The 15,439-nt window shown below is 38.7% G+C and overlaps 1 protein-coding gene across 1 annotated transcript in view; it reads right to left on the bottom strand.

Moving 5' to 3' along the window:
• rbfox1 (RNA binding fox-1 homolog 1) overlaps positions 1-15,164 on the bottom strand; it is a 351,722-nt gene extending 336,558 nt beyond the window's left edge. The window contains exon 1 of the mRNA XM_077556739.1: positions 15,049-15,164. The gene's annotated coding sequence lies outside the window, so the exon portion shown is untranslated. The remainder of the gene's footprint in view (positions 1-15,048) is intronic.
• Between the last annotated feature and the right edge of the window lie 275 nt (positions 15,165-15,439).

The following is a 15,439-nucleotide window of genomic DNA, read 5'->3' as shown; positions in this document are numbered from 1 at the left end:
ATTACCGAATGAACAATACTGTGCTCTCTCAGAGAAAAGAAGAAAAAAAAACTGGAAAACTCTGAAATTGTTTGATATGATGGTTTAACAGAACAATCCTGCTGACAACGTTTGAGGAACTGTTGACCATTAAATGCAACAACTTTACCCTGTAGGCCTGGTTCTCAACCCCGGTCTACGAGTACCCCTATCCAGCCAGTTTTCCATGTCCCCGTCAGCCAACACATCTGAGGATTGTTATCAGGCTTCATTCAGAGCTTGCTAATCGTTTGAAACACGACTACTAGTACTTGATTACCACAAACAGGGACATTTGAACAAAATTCGGTACGGGAAAATATTAAACAAATGGGGAGCATGGGTGCAAAGATGACTTGTCAAGGCGGGACAAATAGTAATCGCTGGATGTCCACCCCCATCGACCTCCTCGCCCAATCGACAAATCTGATTCAGCACGTCGTCCACCCCTCAGTTCTCAGTACGTCCCAGAATAGTATTTATTTATCGAAGGGGGAGGGGGTGGATGAGTGTGCTGAGATTCCCTACATTAAGGACATTTCTACTTAATGTTAGTTAAGTACTTCTAATTTGAAGAACATAGGCTATTTGTTAAAGTCTCATTCTCACTTGTATGTGATGAGAATGAATTTCTGCCAATTGCACTGAATTCAAATTATATTTCCAGCAATTCAAATTCATCCATTAAATTGAATTCTAAAATTCAGAATTTTGCCGAGCCCTGGTAATTAAGAGGCCAGATAAAAACAGCAATTGGAGAAAAAAAATAGACAGTTTGTTTCAGCATATTTTCAGCACAGCAATAGAAATGTATTTACTGACTGACTGTGACATTATACTTAATTTAGTCCTGTGCCATGTTGTTTACCATGGACTTTGTGTCAGTCACCATTAGTTGAATCGCTTTCCACAAACTATGATATGCAGATGAACAAGATTTTCCACATCGATCCAATATTAACTCAAACACTGTAGAACATTGGCTAGTAAACGTTCTCCCCGCTGCCGAATTGGTGCTGGCAGCCTGTCGGCATGCAAAAGGCTCTTTGGACTTTCATGTGGCAATCAATAGATGGTCCCTGCCTACATGACAGGCAGATTGTTGCGAGCCAAACAGCAGATGCTTCTCTCCCTTTTTGCATATTTACCACATGAAAGATGTCTGCCATGCAAGACAGCTTTCTGCCTACATGCTTTAATTAGGCCATATTGATTTCGCCTCAGCTTTTTTTCCCCCCATATGAAATCCTCATGCAGCACATTGTACCAGCTTCACAATTATTATGATTAAAATTATCATTCTAACTAACAAAATTATATTTGCAAGGCTCAAATAGGTTCACATCGCAGTTTGCAAGTCGATATTAGCATTTTCCACCTCATGAACATATGACATTGAAGAGCAAAATTGCGAACAGGTGGCAAACACCGCGTGTATTAAACATGGCCCTTGCTCCCCGGGGAAGACACTCACTAAGGCCCTGTTCACACGGAAGCAAAGTTTTGCTTTGTTCCTCAAAATAATCTTGTAGACACAAAAAAGTTTCAAGACATGCATGTGTCCAAAAGAAGAGGACGTTTAACGGCTGTAATGTAAAATTTTCGGACGGAAATGGCAAATATATGCATTTTGGGCATTTGGCCGAAATTTAATTCAAACCGAAAGAATATGGCCGAAAGAGGATGTTGTGCTGACGCAAGCAAAACAAAAACAAACAAAAAACGCAAAGCAAGTCTTTGTTTGAATTAAACATGTGTAATGTTTATTTAAAAACTTCTATTGACATTTCCGAACATCCAGCCATTTCTGATATGTCTCCAATGCAACACAATGCAAATGCTTCCTTTATACGGTCAAAACAGACGGCAGATTGTAATGCTATTTCCTGTGACTATCATACAAACGACATCTCATCACATTTTGAAAACAAAATAATCCTCACAAATCAAATTACAACAATCCAAGGTCCAACGCTTTTCAATGAGCAGATAGATTTTGTTTATCAAATTGACGGCCATCTTGACTTGTGATGTCATCTCGGAATTGTCAGTAAGGTATATTTCTTGTGCACAAAAGTGCCCTTTTTTCCCCCCAGAGCACTTGTCCCCCAAAATCTCTGTGCACGCCACTGTACATTGACTATTAAGTACAATTGCACCACCAGAAAATGCTCTGTTGCTCACCCCGCGTTTGGCGTTTAATGTACCATTCACCATTCATGTCTCTGATGCCTGTGGTGTGGACGCATTTCAATTAATATTGTGCTTTGTTAAAATGCCAGTGCTAAATAGGCCTAAATATTTTATAATAATATTATAATTTTAATAAATTCTAATAAATGCAATGATGATAAAAAAAAAATTGGCATATTTTTTTCGCCGTTTTGTTTTTCGGCCAAGCATTTCTCATTTTCGGTTGTCCGTTTCGGCCCCAAAAATTATATATATATATATATATATATATATATATATATATATGTAATTTTGGTGCATCCTTAATATATATATATATATATAGAGAGAGAGAGAGAGAGAGAGACTTGAACAAAAAGAATGATAATATTGTCATTCATTCTTGAACAAAAGTTGTTAATTTAAGAAAAACTCAGATGTCATGAGTGCAAAAGTATGTGAACCTCTCACTTAATCTGACATTGCACCTCCTTTTGCAATGGTAATTTCATGCAAACACTTTCTTTAGTGATTTATCAGTCTTTCACATCTACTTTGGGGGATTTTTGTCACTCTTCCTTGCAAAATGCAGCCAATTGAGAGAGGTTGGATGGGCGTCTAGCCTAAACTGCCCGCTTCAGGTCCCGCCACAGTATTTTGAAAAAATTTAAGACAGGATTTTAACTGGGCACATCCAGAACATGAATCTTGTTGTTCTTCAGACATTCTTTGGTTGTATTACCGGAATGCTTTGGATTATTGTTATGTTGCATGATCCATCTTCTACCAGACTGTAACTTCACAAAGAACGGCTTCAGATTATGATCCAGGATTTCACAATATTCCTCTGAATTCATGATTCCCTGGACTATGTGGAGTTGTCCAGGTCCTGAGGATGAAAAGCCAGCCCAGAACTTAACATTCTCACCACCCTGCTTCACTGTAGGGAGAAGGTTATTTTGCTGGTATGCAGTGTTTTCACCAAACATGACTGTTTTAGTTGTGACCAATTTTGGACTCATCTGTCCACTAGTGATGGGCATGACAGTTTGTGAACTGAATCTTTAGAATCAGTTCATTAAAAAGAACCATTCAAAAGATTCGTTCATCTAATCGGTCGTCTACGCAAACATTTATTAAATGCTTTACTTTAATGCATGTAATTATGTTTATTGCTCAAACAACCTATGCTACCTTAAACGTAGCCATCCGCTGTCACGCTAAAGGATAATCTATGGTCAAAATTAATATGCGTTAATCTGTGTTAATTCATGATTAATGCGATATTTTTTGTGATTAATTAATCAGTTAATACTTCAACTTTGACAGCACTAATATATATATATATATATATATATATATATATATATATATATATATATATATATATATATATATATATATATGTAATTTTGGTGCATCCTTAATATATATATATATATAGAGAGAGAGAGAGAGAGAGAGAGACTTGAACAAAAAGAATGATAATATTGTCATTCATTCTTGAACAAAAGTTGTTAATTTAAGAAAAACTCAGATGTCATGAGTGCAAAAGTATGTGAACCTCTCACTTAATCTGACATTGCACCTCCTTTTGCAATGGTAATTTCATGCAAACACTTTCTTTAGTGATTTATCAGTCTTTCACATCTACTTTGGGGGATTTTTGTCACTCTTCCTTGCAAAATGCAGCCAATTGAGAGAGGTTGGATGGGCGTCTAGCCTAAACTGCCCGCTTCAGGTCCCGCCACAGTATTTTGAAAAAATTTAAGACAGGATTTTAACTGGGCACATCCAGAACATGAATCTTGTTGTTCTTCAGACATTCTTTGGTTGTATTACCGGAATGCTTTGGATTATTGTTATGTTGCATGATCCATCTTCTACCAGACTGTAACTTCACAAAGAACGGCTTCAGATTATGATCCAGGATTTCACAATATTCCTCTGAATTCATGATTCCCTGGACTATGTGGAGTTGTCCAGGTCCTGAGGATGAAAAGCCAGCCCAGAACTTAACATTCTCACCACCCTGCTTCACTGTAGGGAGAAGGTTATTTTGCTGGTATGCAGTGTTTTCACCAAACATGACTGTTTTAGTTGTGACCAATTTTGGACTCATCTGTCCACTAGTGATGGGCATGACAGTTTGTGAACTGAATCTTTAGAATCAGTTCATTAAAAAGAACCATTCAAAAGATTCGTTCATCTAATCGGTCGTCTACGCAAACATTTATTAAATGCTTTACTTTAATGCATGTAATTATGTTTATTGCTCAAACAACCTATGCTACCTTAAACGTAGCCATCCGCTGTCACGCTAAAGGATAATCTATGGTCAAAATTAATATGCGTTAATCTGTGTTAATTCATGATTAATGCGATATTTTTTGTGATTAATTAATCAGTTAATACTTCAACTTTGACAGCACTAATATATATATATATATATATATATATATATATATATATATATATATATATATATATATATATATATATATATACAGGCCAAAAGTTTGGACACACTTTCTTATTCAATGCATTCTTATTCAATGCATTTGCTTTATTCTCATGGCTGGTATACTTTGTATTCTCACTGAGGGCATCAAAACTATGTATGAACTGATGTAGAGTTATGTACTGAACAAAAAAAGGTGAAATAACTGAAAACATGTTTTATATTATATTAGATTTTGGCATTCTGCTTTTCTATATATATATTTGGGGGGGCTTTTTTTTTTTGCCTTTAATTGACAGGACAGCCCAGGAATTTAACTGGGGTCGCCTGCTCTAAGGCCAAGCCTCTACACATGGTGAGGGTGCTCAACGCAGTGAGCTAACCATCGCCCAAATAGTCACCATGACAGCCCGCCCCAAAATGCACACAGGCTATATTTACTTTAAATACAATAGTGTAGTGTCCCTTGTGTATTACTTGGGGTGGGGTGGTGGGACAAAACAAAACAAACGAAAATGTTGTGAACAGTTTTTTTTTCTTTTCTTCATGTGACCAAAAGCATTTGTGATATAACATCCATTCCTTATTCTTTATTCTTTATTAGGATCTCCATTAGCTTCCACAAAGTGGTCGCTACTCTTCCTGGGGTCCTCAAATAATTCAACAAAAACATAGAGTTTAAAATTACTCTACGCAGTAAAAATAAAAACACTAAATAAAAACAGTATTAAACAGATAAAGTAAGTAGAAACGGACAAACAACAATACACAATTTGAAAGGTCACAAAAGAAAATAAAAATAAAATAAAATTGAAATTGCAGATGCATACATTAATACATGCAGTTACATTGATTGCCCTATTTTAAGGAATAAATTAGTTCATCTGTAATGTGTATTTTAATAACTTTTTGAAAGATAACTTGCTGCTGACGTTTCTTGCAATAAATGCGAGTCCATTCCAAGCCAAGGAAGAACGATAATGAACAGTTCTCATCAAGAAGTTTTTTTGTGTTTTGGGCACTATCAAGTTACCCATACTCACTTGACGGGTGTTATGTACATGGCAAACTCCTGAAAATTCTATCTGTTCTCGAAAAAAAATGGGGTGTTCCATTCCATATTACATTATACATAAACAACAGACAATATTTTAGTTTGTATTCCACTGTTAACCATAATAATTGTTTGTGCATATTAACTCTTTGACTGCCAAAAACGTTAAATAACGTTTAGTAAAATCCTACGGAGGCGCGCCAAAGACGTTAAAAGACGTTCACCAAGTTTTTTTTTGTTTTTTTGGGGAAACGGGTGGAGGAAAGCCTTGGCCAGCTGTGCTGAAAGTATCAAGCAGATCTAGTTAGTATAATGACTATTTTGGGCCCCTAGATGGTAGCGATGACTCTTTTTGGACAAGATCGGGTAGGCGTCAGTAGTACAAGACGTGAGGCGGAGCTAGAGTGTTGAGGGGACAATGGCTGAGAAAGCGAAAATGGCAACCGGTGGCAAGCAGCTCACGCTTGATCGGTTTTTTCAAAGAAGAGAAGCATCAACCAGTGCTAAAGAGCACATTGATGACGACAATGATGATGATGGTGACTCCGAGGTTGACGCCGAAGTTGGAAGCGTTGACGCGGCGGCTATGATCACGTCATAAAGCCTCACCGGCTAGCGATGCTAACGCCGGAAAAACGCGGAGCACAACCGAGCACTTCTGCTCAGGCGGACGTTCAATCGGACGACGAAGAGTGCCCCGAGTCCAATGCATATTCATCGGAGGAGTGGGTACAGTCTGATCACGGAGAAGACACTGGTTATGGACTACGATGCCACCATGAATGGAGCGGATAAGATGGATCAGAACATCTCTTACCACCCGGTATAGGAACTGAAGGACATGAGGAAGCCAGACGTAACACCACCGTAACGTCACCGTATCATGATCCTGAGCGTAGACTTGATGGCAACATGGCCAAACACACACTGCAGTATATACTTGCTATTCCCCGGAAAAAAAAGCCAGCAAAAAAGTGTAGCGTCTGCAATCGCAGTGAAACTAATCTGTTGTGCAAATCCTGCTGCGTCCCCTTGCACGCAGGGGAGTGTTACAAAAAGAAAAACTGTATTTGAAACATCCACACAATTGTAAATAGTACCACGGTTGCACACATTTGTAAATAGTTTGCCAAATTGTTTTGTCAAATTGTTACACTGTTGAATGTAAATAAACTTATTTTGCTATCAAAAAACACTTTTTCATTGTTGGTGGTAGTGTTTTACAGAAGTAAAGCACTGTTTAGGTGTTTGTGGCATCCTTCATGGGGAAAAAAAGTGTCAAATTCACTAGAGTGCATGAAATAATATCGTTTCACAAAAAGCTTGATTTCTCCGTATTTTGTTTCAAAACAGAGCATTTGGGTGAAACTAACCATTTTCTATTGTTGATTACTGAAAAACGGAATAAGGTAGAAACAAACTTTTTTTCTGATGAAAGATGAGAGTCCAATCTTTCTTTTGGTAGTATGTTGTGTGTTCACATATTTTCTGGAAATGCTTGGCAGTCAAAGAGTTAAAGGATCTTTGTGCATTTTGTCTCTTTTTTACTCATGACTGCCACCTCTGGCCCAAATCTTAAGTGCAGCATCTATGTCAGGCTTCTTAATGGTGCGCGTGCTAGTACGTGCACAATCTAAAAGCGACAGCCACAGTTGACAAACAAAGACATGACTTCAAATGAGGTCAGAAAAACTCCGCTCCTCCCCTCCCCAAGGAAACTGTGGAGTGTGAGGGTCCGCACTATATGAAGGGAAGATAAAAGCTGATAGGTACAGTCACAGTAAAACAGTCAGGGCTCTTCGTACTCATCTGGGCATTGGTGGCGCATGCATGATGAAGAAAAAGCTTTAACATTACCCCATTAAACTGCACAATGCACCTTTAAAACATGACACAATACCAAATACAAGCCAGACTACAACAACAGAGAAGGATGACTTGATCGGCCATATGTGCATCATTCTGGACTATACTTAACTCTTTGACTGCCAGACGTTTTCAAAAACGGGTTGTCGCCAGTGCCAGCCGATTTAAGCATTTTGAGTGATCTTTCAAGGTCCACAGAAAATGTTGTGTTTGGACTATGGAAACACATATCCGACCAAATGAAAGATTGGACTCTCATCTTTCATCAGAAAAAAAAAAGTTTGTTTCTACCTTATTCCGTTCTTCAGTAATCAACAATAGAAAATGGTTACTTTCACCGAAATTCTCTGTTTTGAAGGAGAAAAAGAGCTTTTTGTGAAACGATGTTATTTCATGCACTCTAGTGAATTGTACACTTCTTTTTGTCCATGAATGATGCCACAAACACCTAAATAGTGCTTTACTTCTGTAAAACCGCTTTCACCAACAATGAAAAAGTGTTTTTTGATTGCAAAATGCGTTTATTTCCATTCAACAGTGTAACAATTTGACAAAACAATTTCGCAAACTATTTACAAATGTGTGCAACTGTGGTACTACTTACAATTATGTGGATGTTTCACATATCCTGGCCTGTTATGAAGCATATGAATTTTAGATATTTCGCATTTTCAGTGGTTGACCTTATGACCAGAAACGCTCATTATAGCACCAAATGAGGAGTTGGCAGAAATAACCTTTTAGTCATAACGCTGTTTTCTCAATTTCAAAGTCTAAATATCACCTGTAAGTGGTATTCAGGTGTCAAACCCTGCAGCAATGGCTTATTAAGAAAGCTACAAGAGGAAATGAGGACAAACACAAGTTCAGATGAGTGTTCCATTTTGAATACTCAAACTTCTGCTATTAAACAACACTAATCTACATAATGTGTGACCACTGCAGGCACTATACATATAAAGCATCAAGTTCAGTTGCATATATCTACTAGTTGTCATAGTTCAGGCCCTCCTGCATGAAGTTTGTTCTCCCTGTGCCCTCATTAGGTTTTGTAACGGTAAAACATAATCATTACTGTAATCATAATTGTTAATAAATTATGGCTTCAGTATTTCTTATTTTGTAATATTAAAATATGATTAAGTGGAGAGTGGGCATGAATTATGCTTTGGGTGTAAAAGGGGTTGAAAAGGTAAACTATATGTGACCTGCTCTGGCAAAAAGGTCCTCAATTACCCAAAAAAATCAATTATTCATATATTCAAATTCTGCACTTAATTCCCTTTAAAATGATATGTAATACATGGACGTACCTAAAAAATTGACAAAGTAGTACCTTAGGTAAAACATATGAACCTTAAATTTTCAGGAACTGTTAAAATTTCAGTGGAAAATCAATTCCAATCGCAGGTAAGACCAAAATCCAAAATTTTAACTCTTTAAAAGTTTTAGAAGTTTGACCTCTCAACAGATGAAATCAGCCTCAACTTTGAAGATTCACATTCAGCTTACAATTCATCTTCTGAGGCATCAGCCAAAGTTAGGTTATTTTATTGTTGCTCCTTGTGGTGTTTTCTTGCTCAAATGAGGTCATATACATAGTGGGAAATTTTATTTAATAATTTTTGTGTCAATTAAAAGATTATTTGCCATTTGATGTGGCATGTGATAAGTGCTTTATTGATAACTTATCAGTAAAACTGGTAAATCAGCATGCTCCACTTAAAAAGAGGCCTGTGAAGGGAAATGGTGCATCATGGATTGATGATGAGTTGAGGTCCCTGATGCATCAAAGGTACAGAGCTAAAGCTGTGGCACTTAAATCAGATTGCCACTCGGACGGAATTTTCTATCGCAAGCTAAGGAATAAAGTCATCAAGTTAAATTACATAAAAAAATAAATATTATTTTAAACAAAAACCCACAACTATGGAAAACAAATCTGACAAACATCAACTCTTTATTGAATGTGTTGGTCAGGTTATTACCAAACCAGGGGAAATTGCCAATTATTTTAACAACTTTTTCATTGACAAAGTTGACAGTTTGAGAGCCAGCATGCAATCCTAACATGACAATTTTAGATGGAATATAATAAACGACGTTATTAGTGGCAAAACTTGTTCTTTTTTATTTAATACAGTTAACCAAGATGCTGTGGAGAAAATGTTGTGCTCCCTTTCGGATGATACATCCCCTGGTATTGATAACTTAGATGCAAATTTTTAACCCTGAGTTAATAATGTATGCTGATGATTCAACTTTGTTCTGTACGTAACCATTCTCAATTGTACTGAAAGAAAAACTTAAGGCTGAGTTGAATAATGTTATCAAATGGGTGAGAATGAACCGGCTGGTATTAAATACTGCCAAAACTAAATCTATTGTATTTGGTAGCAGGTATGCTGTTGCTAATGCCACTGTACTCAATTTGCATGTTGATGGGATACACGTAAAACAGGTGTCCAAGGTCAAATTGCTGGGTGTGAAAATACTGTAGATAATTTACTGTGTTGGTCTGATCATATTGATCATATTGTTTCTAAAATGGGCAAGGGCATTGCAATTTCAAGAAAATGCTCTGAATTTGTTCCACCCACAATTGTACATACTGTCGTTCGATCACTTGTTTTGTCACATTTGGAATATTGTCCTGTTATTTGGTCAAGTGCTTCTGCAAAAGATCATAAAAAACTCCAAATTGTAAAGAATAGAGCAGCCCGATTAGTTCTTAACTGTTCTTTCCGGGATAATGTCATTAACTCTTTGACTGCCAGACGTTTTCAGAAAAGGGATGCCGTGGGTGCAAGCCGATTTAAGCATTTTGACTGATCTTTCAAGGTCCACAGAAAATTTTGTGTTTGGACTATGGAAACACAAATACTACCAAATGAAAGATTGAACTCTCATCTTTCATCGGAAAAAAAAGTTTCTACCTTATTCAGTTTTTCAGTAATCAACAATAGAAAATAGGTTAGTTTCACCCAAATGCTCTGTTTTGGACCAAAATACGGAGAAATCAAGCTTTTTGTGAAACGATATTTTTTCATACACTCTAGTGAATTTGACACCTTTTTTTCCCATTCATATAATGCCACAAACACCTAAACAGTGCTTTACTTCTATAAAACACTACCACCAACAATGAAAAAGTGTTTTTTGATAGCAAAATACGTTTATTTACATTCAACAGTGTAACAATTTGACAAAACAATTTGGCAAACTATTTACAAATGTGTGCAACTGTGGTACTATTTACAATTGTGTGGATGTTTCAACTACAAAGTTTTTCTTTTTGTGTGGTATATTGTGTAACACTCCTCTGCGTGCAAGGGGACGCAGCAGGATTTGCGCCACAGATTAGTTTCACTGCGATTGCCCCTTCGCGTGCAGACCCTACACTTTCTTGCCGGCCTTTTTTTCCATGTGTGTTTGGCCATGTTGTCATCAAGTCTACTCTCAGGATCATGATACGGTGATCTGGTGTTACGTCTGGCTTCCTCGTGTCCTTCAGTTCCTATACCGGGTGGTAAGAGATGTTCTGATCCATCTTATCCACTCCATTCATGGTGGCATCGTAGTCCAGAACCAGTGTCTTCTCCGTGATCAGACTGTACCCACTCCTCCGATAAATATGCATTGGACTCTGGGTACTCTTCATCGTCCGATTGAACGTCCGCCTGTGCAGAAGTGCTCGGTTGTACACCACGTTTTCCGACGTTAGCATCGCTAACTGGTGAGGCTTTACGACGTGATCGAAGCCGCCGCATCAACGCTTCCAACTTCGGCATCAACCTCGGAGTCACCATCATCATCATCATCAATGTGCTCTTTAGCATTGGTCGATGCTTTTCGTCTTTGAAAAAAATGCTCAAGCGTGAGCTGCTTGCAACCGGTCGCCATTTTCGCTTCCTCAGCCATTCTCCCCTCAACACTCTAGCTCCGCCTCACGTCTTCTACTAGTGACTCCTACCCGATCTGGTCCAAAGAGAGTCATCGCTGCCATCTAGTGCCCATAAATAGTCATTATACTAACTCGATCTGCTTGATACTTTCAGCACAGCTGGCCAAGGCTTTCCTCCACCCGTTTCCCCCAAAAAAACATAGTTAACGTCTTTTAACGTTTTTGGCGGCACTCATTTGGATTTTACTAAACGTTATTAAACGTTTTTGGCGGTCAAAGAGTTAATAATAATAATAATAAATCTGATTTATATAGTACTTTTCTAGACACTCAAAGATGCTTTACAATGGAATGGCTATATTATTTATGCATTCACACATTCACACTGTGGTGGGAGTAAGCTACTTAAGTAGCCACAGCTGCCCTGGGGCAGGCTGACGGAAGCAAGGCTGCCAGTGTGTGCCTACGTAGGGCCCCTCCGACCACCACCAAACATTCGCACCTTACATACACCAGTGTGAGTAGCACTGGAGGCAATGTGTGTGAAGGATTCGAACAACCAACCTTTCAGATACAAGACAACCGTCTTTACCCCTGAGCCACGCCCGCCACATGTTTTTTCTTGTTTTCTTGTAGTTGTAGTTTCTTTTCCTGCTTTTGGGGGTTTTTGTTTCCACTTGTGCCCGTCAACCTGTTCTCTTTTGTCTTCCAATCAGCTTCCTCAGCCACTCATGCCTTGTTCAGGTGTTCCTCATTGTCTCATCTGTTTGCTTGTATTTAGGCCCCGTCCACACGAAAGTCCGTTTCAATGTATCCGCAAAAGTTTCTTGCCGTTTGGGCAGTTCGTCCACACAGCGGCGCATTTTTGGAACTCGAAACTGATCACTTTTGGAACCGGGGTCCAGAGTGGAAAGATTTCAAAACATGCCCCTACGTTCCAATGTGGACACCAATACTCCTCCAGTGAAGATGTAATTCTCGCGTGACAGCGCACGAGCCGCCAGTCTGTCAGCAACAATGGCAGACAGGCTTGTCGTCGTCGTTTTGCGCAACCTCCTTTGGTTGTTTATGCTTTTACAGCTAAATGTTTTGCATGATGTTGTTGTACATGAATCACCCGGCACTGTCACTTCTCTTGTGTTCGTCTCACTGATCTGTATATATTACTGGCTAGCCGATACACGCCTGTGCAAGCCGTTGAAGCGGCAGGGCGGCCATCTTACTCCTCCCATCCCGCGAGCAGACTCCTGTATAAACTACTTTGAGACTCCATTTTATTTTATCGCTCAGTTCCTAGACCCCAATATTAGATTTGGCAGAGTCATCTTTTGTTGAATTACAGTTATAATTCTTTTGAGTTTCCTCCTGATAATGTCTGTGCTGTCCTCGCTCCGAAGCTTCTAGATTTCACCAGCTAGACAGCGAGTTAACAACGTTCCAAATAACCAGACTTTGTTTTCCTTTTGGGCTGTTTATTTGAACAATGGCCTCTGACCATTACCCTCTTTAGGTCGTCGTAAAACTAAAAAAAAACAATAACAAACAATGTGTATTAGCTAACTGTACACGACACACTCCCATGCTAATAGCTAGTTACATTGCACAACAGTCTCTTATTTCTAATACTGTCCTAAATTAACTAAAATGAATACACAGTGTTATTTTCTTAACATCACATGTACTTACGGACAATTATTGTCCAAAGCAACAACAAAACAGGATCCAACAGTTCGCGTAGCACATAAACGAGTCGGCGTTGCGTGCTGCCACATTGGAATTCTCTCTTCTCACCAAAACAATGAACAAAGCAACCCCTGGAGGGCGCTCTAAGGTTGCAAACTCAAACGGTGAACTTCTGAAGGGCAGAATAATGTCATTAAGCATATAATTTATACACGTATTTAAGGCAAGTTGTAAAATGTCTGAAGTTCTCTTGTTTATGTTTAACAAATTTAAAAACATCATAAATCATGCTGTTTAGACTATGTACTGTCTCAAATGATCTCTAATTTCGACACTGTAAATGTATAGGATCGTATGCCAAGAAATGTTTCTTGGGAGGAGCAATATGGCGACCTTGCGGCTTCAAAAGTCTTGGCCTATCGGCTATTCAGATCAGTGGTTCGTCTTCTTCGCTGATTCTTTTTCTACAGTTTCTGTTAACTCCCTGTGGCAGCACTACAGCGCCACTCCAGATTTGGTATGTACATTACAGCCATTAAACGTCCTCAGCGTCTTCTTTTTGACACTCGCATGTCTTGAAACGTTTCTGTCTGTACAAGATTTGTTTAAGGAACGAGTGTCAACGTGTGAACAGGGCCTTAGTTAGCTGGTTGCTTTCTGTCTTTGATAGTTCTTTGTGTTTTCCTCTTTTGTTGCTGTGGCTATCAGTAGCTGTGTTTCCATTACATTTTTTTTGCTAAATAAAAGCAATATTTCTACAAATTTGACTCTTAGGTGTTTCCATTGACGGGTGTTTCACTTCTGAGGCGTAATTCTCGTAATGTCCCATCTCGCAAGAGCTTCTGATTCTCTAAAGAGGAGCTCATGAAATGTTGTTACAAGGTTTGTTTAAGGAAGATGGATGCCCAGAGTTGTGACAATTACTTTAAAGACGTCTCTCTCCACTCATCAGTTGGGATCGAACATTTAGTGTTGTTGTTGTGCGCTTATAACTCCTGTATGCTGCGGAAAGATAGAACGCATTTGAACGACGTGTGACATACACAAAAGCGAGTGGCCCTGTATTTACTACTTCCTCATCTGTGAACGTGAAAGTGCACAGGGACGAACAAACAACCATAACCATTCACACTTAAGGTCTTAAAAATAAAATGTATAAATGTGTGTGTGTGGTGGGGATGTCTGCAGAAAACCCATGCACGCATAGGAAGATCATGCAAACTCCACACAGGCGGGTCTAAGCCAATATTTGAACCCTGAGGCAGACGTACAAACCACTAGTTCACCTCTGTGGCATACTGTTAAAAAATAAATAAACAGCTACAAAGCACAACTCACATCACTCACACACTCAACCCCATCATATTTACCCTGCTTGATTTATAAAAATAAGTTCATAACAAAAAGGAAATGCATCAACAACAAAATGAAAAAAAAGCTTATATGACCTTTTGAGGGGAAAAAAAGTAGTCTAAAATTTCGATGTACACCATAAAAATGGTGAACGTTGGGTTTGTTTCAGTGAGCCCAACAAACCGTGAAAACATGCAAGTATAGGTACTCAATCGCATACAGGCACAGTACTTCCAGCAGAAATGATCCACTTAGCAGGAACAATCAAGCTTGGCAGGTAAACTTAAGGTAATTAAAAAATAAATAAATACAACGCTTAATTGTTGAATCCACTCGTTAATTTTTTAAAGCCACCACAATACAGTTTTAGACATCAACATAGCTATAAGACCCACGACCTCAGAAAACAGAGAGCTTGACGTGACCATACACACACCTCCGAGGTGTTACATACAGTATGACAGTGAGATGTGTCCGTAGATGTGCATTAAACTGTTAGCAGACGTTTGGTGTGCTGTCGGTTGCTGCTCCACTCACCTGGTTGCGCACCTCTGGATACTCCGCTGAGGAAGACACTCACTGCTGGTGGGACCCGCGCGCGCTCCGCGTCTCACTTCACTTCTGCTCTACTGCCTCTCAGCTGTGACTGTAAAGTTAGCTAGCTGCAGCTGCACTGGGGCCGTGAGACCGGAAAAGGCATAGTGATGCCTTCAAAATAAGGTATTTATTGGGCGGGAAATATGCAGCCCGTACTGTCAAACAATTGTAGTACTGTATAAAATACTGCAACAGTAAAATATTGGCATTTGTGTTGCCAGCTATAGTTACTGTTATTTTACAGCCGTTGAACTGTTATCAACTTTACAGTATGTGTATGTAATCATTGATTTTACTGAATTACAAGTATATTGCTGCATTTTCTTTCTTT

This window comes from Vanacampus margaritifer, chromosome 2 (assembly GCF_051991255.1).
Source record: "Vanacampus margaritifer isolate UIUO_Vmar chromosome 2, RoL_Vmar_1.0, whole genome shotgun sequence".
Taxonomy (NCBI): Eukaryota; Metazoa; Chordata; class Actinopteri; order Syngnathiformes; family Syngnathidae; genus Vanacampus; species Vanacampus margaritifer.
The sequence above is the reverse complement of the archived record's forward strand: the minus strand, read 5'-3'. Positions and strand labels throughout refer to the sequence as shown.